The 11,748-nt window shown below is 48.4% G+C and overlaps 1 pseudogene; it reads right to left on the reverse strand.

The window, feature by feature from the left end:
* Positions 1-10,109, reverse strand: part of LOC123253750 — an 11,832-nt pseudogene extending 1,723 nt beyond the window's left edge.
* Positions 10,110-11,748: the final 1,639 nt, after the last annotated feature.

Below are 11,748 nucleotides of genomic sequence, written 5' to 3' on the forward strand. Positions count from 1 at the left end.
AAGTGGGGAGAGACAGAGACAGAGACAGAGGGAGAGACAGAAAGAGATAGAGAGAGAGGGAAAGAGACAGAGACAAAAACAGACAGGAAAAGAGACAGAGACAGAGAGGGAGGGAGACAAAGAGACAAACAGAGAAAGAAAGGGGGAAAGAGAGACAGAGAGAGACAGAAAGAGAGATAGAGAGAGAGGGAGGGAGGAAGACAGAGACATAGACAAAAACAGACAGAAAAAGAGAGGCAGAGAGAGACAGAGAGGGAGGGAAGGAGGGAGGGAGAGAGGGAGGGAAAGAGAGGGAGAGAGGAAGAGGGAATGAGAGGAGGTTAAGTGGCAAACGCAGGTGAGACATACAGACAGTGTTGATGGGGCGCATCAAGGAGCAGCTCCAGATCTGGATCCTAGTATACTGTCATCCTCCAGTCTCTGCCTCCAAGGAGGACCTCCAAGCCTACCACCTCCTGAGGCAGCCCATTCTACTTTGAAATAGCTCTGATTGTTTGAGCTAATTATTGGAGATGGCTTTCTGATATCAAGCCTCAATTGGCTTTCCAATCTCTCCTTCCTGCCTCTTCCTGAAGAAGAGCTCGCAAATCCTACTACCCAATGAACCTCCAGCTCTATCGTTCCTGTATTCCCAATCCCTTTCCTCAGAAAGCATGAACTCAGAAGACAGGGCAACGTTTGAGGTCCTGCCTCAGATGCTTAGGACCTGAATGATCCTGAGCCTCAGTTTCCACATCTGAAAAATTAAAAGATCAGACTAAATGATCTTTATGGGCCTTTCTAGCTCTAAGTCCATAATAGAAAAATCTGATCACCCTATGACAGATTCCCCTGGGAGACGGGAAAGATCTGGAGCTCAAGACTCCCCATTCCCCCAGACTTCTGAATGCCCGTGTATGAACATAAAACATCGTAAAGACAACGGATTCCTAAGGAGGGCGCTAAAAGGGTAACCTCCCTCATTATAAGGCAAAGTGGGACAGCCACAAAGTCTTGGACTAGTTTTCTTCAGCTCTTGATTCAAATCCTAACTCTGCCACTTAGACAAGACACTCTCAATTTTCCCATCAGCAAAACGAAGACAGCGTCTTAGAGTTCATTCAAAAGACCTCTGTGAAGCTCCTGTTACCCACTACCTGTTTCCTCCAGGGTCCTAAGATTTGGCTCCTCTGATCAATACAGCGATCCAAGACAATCCCAAAGAACCCATGATGCTCTCCACCTCCAGAGTGGATGAACGCCGCGGAGTGCAAAGGGAAGTCTAATTTTCTCCCTTTCTTTATTTTTCTTGCTTTAAATAAATATATACATAGCTAATAGGCAAACCTGTTTTACACGACTTCCCATGCAGAGTTGATATCATGTTGCTCGCTTTCTCAGTGGGCAGAAGGGAAGGAGAGAATTCGGAACTCAAATTTAAAAATAAAAGAATATAAAAATGTAAAAAAAAATCTTATAACTACATATAGCACATAGAAAGCAAATATTTTGATAAAATAGAATATGATGATATAATATTATAAAAACAAATGTATTAAAAATAAAAATATTTTAAGAAATTTCAAAAAAGAAACCAATCGTCGAGGCGGCCTCTGGATCTTTTGTGGGGCTCAGAACCATGATTATGGCCATTTAGGGTAGACCCGATTGGAGATCTAAGTAAGGAGTGGGAATGAAGGCGGCAGGTAGACTCCCACCCATTTGACGATACTTGCAATGGACACAAAGAGGAAGCGTCGACTTTGTTCAGAAGTGAGGGCCCCGGCTCGAGAGGGATGGAGGCCACACCACGTCCCATAACCTCTCGCGGAACTGAGTCCCATTAAGGGGGAAGAGTCCGAGGGACAATTTCAAGGCTCAGTTTGAATTCTGCTGTAGACGGCACGAATTCATTCCTCGTTTGTCTCTTTAAATCCATGATTCGATTTGTTTCCATATTCGCTCCTCTAACTGAGCCGCCATATGGGTTAAAATCCAATCCAAAGAGGATTTGCCGTGAATGGTTCAGTGTAATTCTAGGAATGTCATGGCGGAAGCTAATTAAGTAGCCACTAGGGCCCAATGACATAGTTGCAATATTCGGGCTAGACACTAGATGGCAGCCTAAGGCTATACGAAACTTCACTACGTCAATCGGCGTGATGGCATTTATTTTATTTTGCGTATTTGTTTTTGCCGATTCCAAGCAATAACCAATTTGCACGCTTGTTGTCTGAAGTTCTAGGATCCAGATTGTCTCCCTCCTTCCTTCCCTCCTCCCTCCCGGAGCTGACAGGCCATTCGATCTGGGGCAGACGCGGATGATCGCTCGAAACCTGTTTCCATGGTGTTCCTTCTCTGAAGTGAATAATCATATGAAACTAAACGAGAGGGAGAATCGCCCGCTTCGGTCCTCATTCCGACGCCAGGGCTTCTTTCTCCCGAGCTGGATGGCGTTCTTGGTCCCAGGTCCCTCGGGATCACGTGACCGCGTGTACGAAGCAACTCCTCTGCCTTCCGTCCTGAATTAGAGGCTGAGGATACAAAGACAAAAAGAAGCCAGCCTCCCCTCTCAAGCTCTGTACACCCTATTGGTGGAGAAAACATGTCAAGTACAAGGATATACAGAATAGACTAGGCGGGAGGTCATTTGGGAGGGAACACTAGGTGACTCAGTGAAGAGAGCCAAGCCTGCAAGATTCTGGGTTCGAATCTGACCTCAGGCACTTCCTAGCTGTGTGACCCTGGGCAAGTCACTTAACCTCAATTTCCTACAGCTCTCTTTTCTGGCTCCAAGTTATTATAAAGTAAGAGTTAGTTGTTGTTGCTTTTTTTAATTCGAAGAACTTATACTAATACAGAAAGTTTTTTTTAAAGATGGGGACAGGAAGGTAGGGGCTCAGTGGATTGAAAGTCAGACCTGGAGATGGCAGATCCTGGGTTTGAATCTGACCTTCGTAGCTGTGTGACCCTGGGTAAGTCATTTAACCTCCATTGCCCAGCCCTTTCCACTTTTCTGCCTTGGAACAGCTGTTTGACATCAATTCTAAGACTGAAAGCAAGGGTTTTAAGAGGGGGGGGGAGAAGTTTACGCATTTATAGAAGGAAAAACTTGAGTTGAGCTTTTCAGGAAACTATAAGGATGGCATATATTCCAGCTATGGAGGGCAAGCTGTACAAAGGCATGTGGCCAGGAAACATGCAACAAACATGTAAACATGTAACCAAAAAAATGAACTTGGCAGTTAGGTGGTACAATGGACAAAGTGCCAGGCCTGGAGTTGGGAGGGGCCTAGGTTCAAATCTGGCCTCAGACGTTTCCTAGCTGTGTGACCCTGGGCAAGTCACTTAACCTCAATTACCTAGCACTTTCCCTTCTATCTTAGAATTATTACTAAGATAGAAAATGTTTTTTAAAAAGTTAAATACTAAGACAGGATAAAACGAAAAGGAGGGGAAAAGCTAGGTTGCTCAGTGGATAGAGAGCCAGACCCAGAGTCGGGAAGACGAGGGTTCAAATCTGGCTTCAGACGTTTCCTAGCTGTGTGACCCTGGGCAAGTCCTTTCACCCTGTTTGCCTTATTTTTCTTATCTGTGAAATAAGCTAAAGAAAGAAACGGCAAACTATCTGTGTGCCCCTGGACAAGTTCCTTCATTTTGCCTGTTTTCTCATCTGTCAAATGAGCTGGAGAAGGAAATGACAAAGCATTTCAATATCTTTGCCAAGGAAACACCAAATGGAGTCACAAAGAGTTGGACATGTCTGAGAATGACTGAACAACAACAACAAAAAATCAACCATCTCACTCACCACAGCAGCTCTTTTCAACATTTCCACGACTCTCCTGGCTTCCTACGGCTCCCCCTTTTCCCACTTTCTCATCTGAGAACCTGGCCTCATAGTTCACTGGGAAAATTGTGCTTATTTACTAAGGGCTCCTTCTTTTTTCTCTTCCTTCATCTCAGCCCTATCTCACATGAAGAAATAGAAGCAAACAGCTCGATAGGTACACGTGATCTCATTTAATCCCATTTTCCACATTTTGTCCCCCTCTTTCATCCCCACCTTCTCACTCCTCTGTGATCAATCTCATTCGACTGGCTGCTTCGTATTCGTAGAAAGAGGCCATTTCTTGTGTTTGAGGATATCGTCGGCAATTCCATTCTCGAGAAACGTAATCATCGCTGTTGGGGTATTTATATTATACTCCACGTGTTCTACTTCTCCGCTCCCATTTCTGGGATTCCCTGAAGCTAAGTGCTAATTTGGCTCTCATCTGTTCTTCAGGGAATTCATCAGCTATTCCAACAACATCCATCTTTTTCTTTTTCTTTTTTTTTAACCCTTAACTTCTGTGTATTGGCTCTTAGATGGAAGAGTGGTCAGGGTGGGCGATGGGGGTCAAGTGACTTGCCCAGGGTCACCCAGCTGGGAAGTGTCTGAAGTCAGATTTGAATCCAGGACCACCTATCTCTAGGCCTGGCTCTCAATCCACTGAGATATCCAGCCGCCCCCGACTTAAATGCTTTTATAAATAAATGTGATCCTCGTTTTATATGATAGAAAGAAGAAAATCAATTGTGTTATTTCTTTTTTTTTTTAACCCTTAACTTATGTGTATTGGCTCCAAGGCAGAAGAATGGTAAGGGTAGGAGATGGGGGTCAAGTGACTTGCCCAGGGTCACATGGCTGGGAAGTGTCTGAGGCCAGATTTGAACCCAGGACCTCCCGTCTCTAGGCCTGACTCTCCATCCACTGAGCTACCCAGCTGCCCCCTGACATCAATCTGTTTCTTAGAAATCTTTGAGTGAACCAATGGCAAAGATGCACATTTCAAGCAGTTCATGTCTTCTATAGATAATGATTGTATGAACTTTGGGGTTGGTGGCTGGGAAACTGATAACCAAAATTTTTTTGTAACTATGAGACGAGTGTACATTACCTAACTGTGGAATATATAGCAGAAACGTCCATTTGGGCTTCTCAACCTAAAGTAGTTACTTAACACAAGGAATTACTACTAGTCAGTCAGCAACTGAGTCAGACCAAAAAAGCAGAGAAGACAGAAGAAGTCAAGAAAGGAGAGAGAGGAAATATAAGCAGAATAGCTTGAAACAGAGCAGAGAACCCACATCATCTACAGACATCCATACGTGTCTCCCTCAATCTCAAAAATCCCTCACTGATCTCTTCATATCCTTAAGCCATCATCCTTTTTGACAGCTAGATCCTTTGTAAAATTCACCCGTAGTCTCTCTCCCGGACTCTCTGCAGACCCACCGCTAACCCCATCCTTGAACTGACGCTGCCCTCCTCCAAGTCACCAGTGAGCTCAACTACCAAAACACGTGGGCTTTTTTCACTCCTGATCCTTTTTGGCCTTTTGACATCCTTTGACGCTATCGCCCTCTTCTCCTCTATAGCCTCTTTTCTCTAGTTTGTGTGTGTGTGTGTGTGTGTGTGTGTGTGTGTGTGTGTGTGTGTGTGTGTGTGTGTGACATTAGTCTCTCCTGGTTCTCCTGTCTGACCATTCCTCAGTTTCCCTTGCTGGACCTTCATTCAGGTCATGCTTGCTAAAGGTGGGTATCTCCCAGGACTCTCTCTCTCTAGGTCCTCTGTCCCTCCATACTATTTCACTTGGTGATTTCATCAGTTCCCCTAGATTCAATTACTGTCCCATTGCTGGTGATTCTCAGATCTAATTATCCGGCTCTAACCTCTCTCCTAGCTCACGTCCCTCACCACCACTCCCAGGGCCCATGAAATTTTATTTTTCAACAAAAGGAACAATAATCTCGGATTAATGAAAGTCACAAACCATTGGTAGTGGACCAGAATCCGGTTCATCTGCCCCCATCTTCAATCTTTTTTTTTAAACCCTTAATTTCTGTGTATTGGCTCCTAGGTGGAAGAGTGGTAAGGGCTAGGCGACGGGGGTCAAGTGACTTGCCCAGGGTCACCCAGCTGGGAAGTATCTGAATCCAGATTTGAACCCAGGACCTCCCGTCTCTAGGCCTGGCTCTCAATCCACCGAGCTACCCAGCTGCTCCCCTCAATCTTTTTTAAAAGTAAAAAAAAATATGGGAAAAGGAGGCAACTAGGTGGCTCAGTAGATCGAGAGCCAGGCAGAGAGACAGAAGGTCCTGGGTTCTAATCTGACCTCAGAATTTCCTAGCTGGGTGACCCTGGGCAAGTCACTTCACCCCCATTGCCTAGCCCTTCCCACTCTTCTGTCTTAGAACCAATACTCGGTATTGATTCTAAGACAGCAGGTTAGGATTTTTTTAATATGGAAAAAATGGTAGTATAGACTTATGCCAGTAAATAAAATGCCAACATTTAAACACAAAACATTATAGGTGAGATTATTGGCAGGGGATGCATCCCATGAACCTCACTGTGAATAGGTGATCTCAAAGAACCTATGTCCAGATGCCCGAGCCACTCACTTTTCTGGCATGCCCCCTAGGAACTCCATCATCTTACGAGACTGAGTCAGCCTTAGCCCCCATTCCTGGGTACTTCTGTCCCACTAATTGCTCCTTGAGGACACAGATACATTATTTTTGGAAGTCCTATTTCTATTGCTTAGCCCAAGTATTTAAGACATATCCATTGACTGGCCACATTGCCTGTCTCTACAAACGCGAAAAGTCCCCTATTGTTTTGTTTTGTTTTGAAACCCTTAACTTCTGTTATTGGCTCCAAGGCAGAAGAGTGGTAAGGGTGGGCAATGGGGGTCAAGTGACTTGCCCAGGGTCACTCAGCTGGGAAGTGTCTGAGGCCAGATTTGAACCCAGGACCTCCCATCTCTAGGCCTGGCTCTCCATCCACTGAGCTACCCAGCTGCCCCCTCCCTATTATTTTTTTTATTTTTTTTTATTTTAAACCCTTAACTTCTGTGTATTGGCTTATAGGTGGAAGAGTGGTAAGGGTGGGCAGTGGGGGTCAAGGGACTTGCCCAGGGTCACCCAGCTGGGAAGGGTCTGAGGCCAGATTTGAACCCAGGACCTCCCATCTCTAGGCCTGGCTCTCCATCCACTGAGATACCCAGCTGCCCCTCCCTATTATTTTTTAATGTAATAGAATTTATTCCCAAGTATGTCAATCCCTCCTCCCTTCCCCACACCATAGGAGGCACTACCTGACCAAAAGATGTAAATTATGGCTTTCGGGTTTCTATCGTTCCTTCTCTGGAGGTGGACATTCACAAGTTATCCTGCAAACATTAATTCTGGAGTCGTGTAGACTTTTCTTCTTGGTTCTACTCGTTCTCCTTTACTTCACGTAGGCCTTTCTAACTTGCTTGATTAACCCGCTCATCACTTCTTACAGCACGGTAGTATTCCATCACAATCATACACCACATTCCCCAGGCGACAGGCATCCCCTCAGTTTCCAAATCTTTACCACCACAAAGAGAGCTGCTCGCAATCTTTTGGAACATGGAGGCTCTTTGCCTTTTTCCCTGACCTCCTGGGGAAACAGACCCAGCAAGAGCATTGCTGGATCTTTCAAAACTCTCCGGGCATAATTCCAAATTGCTCTCCAGAATGGTTAGATCAGCTCCCAGTTCCACCAACAGTGTATCAGCATCCCCACTTTTCCACGTCCCCTCCGCCATTTGTCATTTTGCCCTTTTATCATTTTGGCCAATCTGAGGGGCACGAGATGGTACCTCAGAGTTGTTTTGATTCGTATTCCTTGAGCATTTCTAGATACCTTTGTGTGGCTTCAAGTTTTAAAAAGCCCTTACTTTCTGCCTTAGAATCAATGCAAAGTAGCAGCTCCAACATGGAAGAGCGGTCAGGGCTGGGCGGTTGGCGTTAAGTGAGTTGCCCAAAGTTACATGGCTAGGAAGTGTCTGAGGCCAGATTCGAACCCAGGTACTTCCCACTCCAACTCCAGGCCTGGCTATCTATCCACTGAGCCACCTAACTGCCCATATTTATTGTTCTTTAAAAGTCTGATGGGGGGGAGGAAGGCTCAGTGGTTTGAGAGCTACACCTAGAGATGGGAGGTCCTGGGTTCAAATCTGGCCTCAGATACTTCCCAGCTGTGTGACTCTGGGCAAGTCACTTAACTCCCATTACCTAGCCCTTACTGCTCTTCTACCTTAGAACCAATACAGTTACAGAAATAGGTATCAAGTGATAACACGTGTATAACCCAGTGGAACTGCTTGTCAGCTCTGCTCTGGGAAGCAGGAGGGGAAAAGGGAGGGAAAGAAAGCGAATTGTGTAACCGGGAGGAAATACTGAAAGAAAAACATTCTTAAACAGAAGCAAGACAGAAAGCGAGAGCTCAGACATTCTTTGGAAATGTGATGGGATTAGCCTATAAATCCAGCAGGAATCGGAGCGCTTCTCCCCCAGCCCCCTTCTGCCATCTCCTTCACAGTCAGGTCTATTTTCTTTTCTGAGCCTGAATTATTTAAATCTCTGGCGCGTTCACTCGCGGAGATGCAAATACAGGCGCAAAAGAAGCCAAAACTTTATGGGTAGAAATAGTAGGAATTACACGTCGAGTGGCATCAAGGCTCTGGAGTCCTGCGGAGCTAGCCCCGGCTCCATACTATCGGAGAGCAGGCCCATACTTGGAAAGCAGCAGCAGCAGCAGCAGCACTACTTTTGTATATTACTATATACATATAGAGTAGCAATAGAATATTGTAGTATTCCACTACTCCTACTCCTACTCCCACTACTACTACTGCTACTACTCCTTCTACTATTACTGCTACTGCTACAGCTACTACTACTACTACTACTACTACTACTACTACCACTACTGCTACCACTACTACTACTGCTGCTGCTACAACTACTACTACTATTACTACTACTGCTGCTACTGCTACTTCTACTACTACTACTACTACCACTACTACCTCTACTACTACTACTACTACTACCACTACTACTACCACTAGTACTACTACTACTACCACTACTACTACCACTAGTACTACTACCACCACCACCACCACCACCTACTACTATTACTGCTACTGCTACAGCTACTACTACTACTACTACTACTACTACTACTACTACTACCACTACTACTACTACCACTACTACTACCACTACTACCACCACTACTACTACCACTACTACCACTATTACTACTACCACTACTACTACCACTACTACCACTAGTACTACTACTACTACAACTACTACTACTACTACTACAACTACTACTAGTAGTACTACTAGTACTACTACTACTGCTACAACTACTGCTACTACTGCTACAACTGCTACAACTACTACTACTGCTACAACTACTACTATTACTACTACTGCTACTACTACTACTGCTGCTGCTGCTGCTACTATTAGAATCTGGGTGGTTGGTCCCCTGGAATATTTAGGAATTAATGTTAATAGAACCAAAAAAACCACAGATACTTTTTGTGGCAAAATCAATATATTTTCAACATTTGTAACAAACATCTGTCAATACAGAAGAAAACGTTTCCTTAAACTGGCATTGGAACCAACGTGGCAAACATCAGAACTGTTCAGGCATCGGGGCATGGAGATAACACACACAGAGGAGAAGAACACGGTCCCGTTCCAAGAAGGGGCAGAAGAGCAGCCCCTGTGCCAGGTGACCAGACCCACCCCCACCCGGGGAAAGACAGGCCATCGCTGGCCCGAACCGTCTTCGCCCAGGGTCGCTGGTGACTTGGCATGAACGCAGGTTCTAAGGGATGGAGCGAAAGGCCTGGGACCAAAGAAAGAAGCATCTTTTCCCCAGCAAAATCGCTGCGTTTTCCACACTGTAACAGACCTCTATCAATACGGGAGAGAAGAGAGAACCTTTTCCCAGCCCCTAACTCTGTACTGGAAGCAACATGGCAAACCACTGGGTGGCCGGACGTAGAGATGACACCCCCCACGTGGGAGAGGCCACCATCCAGGAAAGGGCCCTTGGCCAACCCCACAGAACAGACGAGCAGACCCACCCCCACCCGGGGAAAGACAGGCCACCGGGGGCACCTCGGCGCTCATCATCAGTCAGTCTCTGGTGGCACCCAAGGGCCCAGGCTCAAAGGCAAAGTTCACCGAATACCTCGCGGAACTTTCCGAGACGGTGTCCGGTCAGTCTCTGTGTCCATTACCACAAACACCAGTTAGGGCTCTGGGAGGAGAGAACAAAGAGCAGCCCCAAAATGCTGGGCCCCCCCTGGCCACGCTCCCAGAAACGGGCGGGGAGCAGAGACCACCCTCCCCCGAGGCCTTTACTCAGCTTTCTGCTGGTACTCTTCAGTGGTCATTTGGTAATCAGAGGGCGCAATGCACAGCAGCGAGGGGTTGCTGCCCAGGTACTCCAGTAAATCCTGGAAATGACTCATTAGCATGTGGACGTTCTTGTCGTCTAGAGAAGTGGAGGCCACCATGGATCCCATCCTGGTGAAGAGGCGCAGCAGGTGGTTGGCCCCGTACACTTGGGTCATCTGGGCTCGTGGGTAGCGGGCCAGGACCTCAGCATACTGGGGTCTCTCGAACTTGTAGAGCATCTGGGTGCCCAGCACCAGCTCGAAGTACTCCTTGATCACGGCCACGAGGCCGAACACGGCGTGCTTCTTGTCTGTGGACCAGGCCTCGGGGTGGAAGGTGACGTACTCGCTCAGGATGACGCTGATGGTCTTCCTGGCGGGCAGGGTGAAGAGCTTCCTCTGGAGGGTCACCAGCTCCCAGTCTCGGACGAGCAGGGGCGACAGGCTGCTGGGCAGCTGGACCTGGACTTTCCTGCCCACGGATTCTTTCTCGGACTCCCCGCTCACGTCCTTTTCTCTCGGCGACCTGCCTCTCTTCCCGCGAGAGCGCGCCCGGCCTCTCTGGAAGTTGGGCCCCCCGGCCGCGCCCTCAAAGACTCTGTTTTCGCCCGTGGGGCTCAGGTCGCCCTCCCAGGGGGAGATGAGGGGCCTGGAGACCTCTTGCTGCCTCCTCTCGGCAGCCATCTGGAGGAGGACGTAGGCATAGCGGTCCTCCCGCAAGTGGGCCACGGAATAGCGGAGGACGCTGCCCTCGGGGAGCCACTCGTAGAACCAGCCGAGGGGGGCGATGGGGCAGAGCGGCTCGCTGGTGAATATCTGGGGGACGACAGGCATGGGCGCCAAGATGTTGCTGCCGATGCCCCCCCTTCCCAGGCACGGGAACTGGCCGAAGCCGCCCCTCCCGAGGCTCCCCAGGGCTATGGCCCTACCTCGGCCGCTTCGGGAGCTCAGCCAGACCGTGGAGTCACGTGAGGGCGGCTGGCTCAGCGCCAGCAGCGGCTGCCAGACGTTGGCGATGGGGTAGATCCCGGCCCCGCCCCACGCCGGCCAGGCCTGGCTCTCGGGAGGGTAGCGGACCAAGTACTTGACTTGCTTGTCCTCCAGGGTCACCCAGATACACTGGGCCAGGCGCATCCTGGGGCCTCGGAAAGTCAGCACCGTCTCGCCCTCTTGGATGATGGGCAGCTGCTTGCCCGGCTTACCCCGGAACTCCAAAGAGGCCATGGCTCGCGCTCGGGCCCCCGGGCACCTCCTCAGGCAGCTCCCGCCTTCCCCGCTGCAGAACTCGAAGCCAGCCTCAGGCGATCCTGCCTCCTTCCCTCTCCCCGCAGAATGGCAAAGGGGCGGCCTCGGCCGAGGGGCTTAAATACCCGCCTCGCTGGAACAAAGTAGCAAGAGGAGTCTGCCGGGGGAGACTGGGGGGTGGGGGTGGGGGGGGAGACTGCCTCAAACGCCAAGGGGGGGGCGGGGGAGTCAC

Source organism: Gracilinanus agilis, chromosome X (assembly GCF_016433145.1).
Source record: "Gracilinanus agilis isolate LMUSP501 chromosome X, AgileGrace, whole genome shotgun sequence".
Taxonomy (NCBI): domain Eukaryota; kingdom Metazoa; phylum Chordata; class Mammalia; order Didelphimorphia; family Didelphidae; genus Gracilinanus; species Gracilinanus agilis.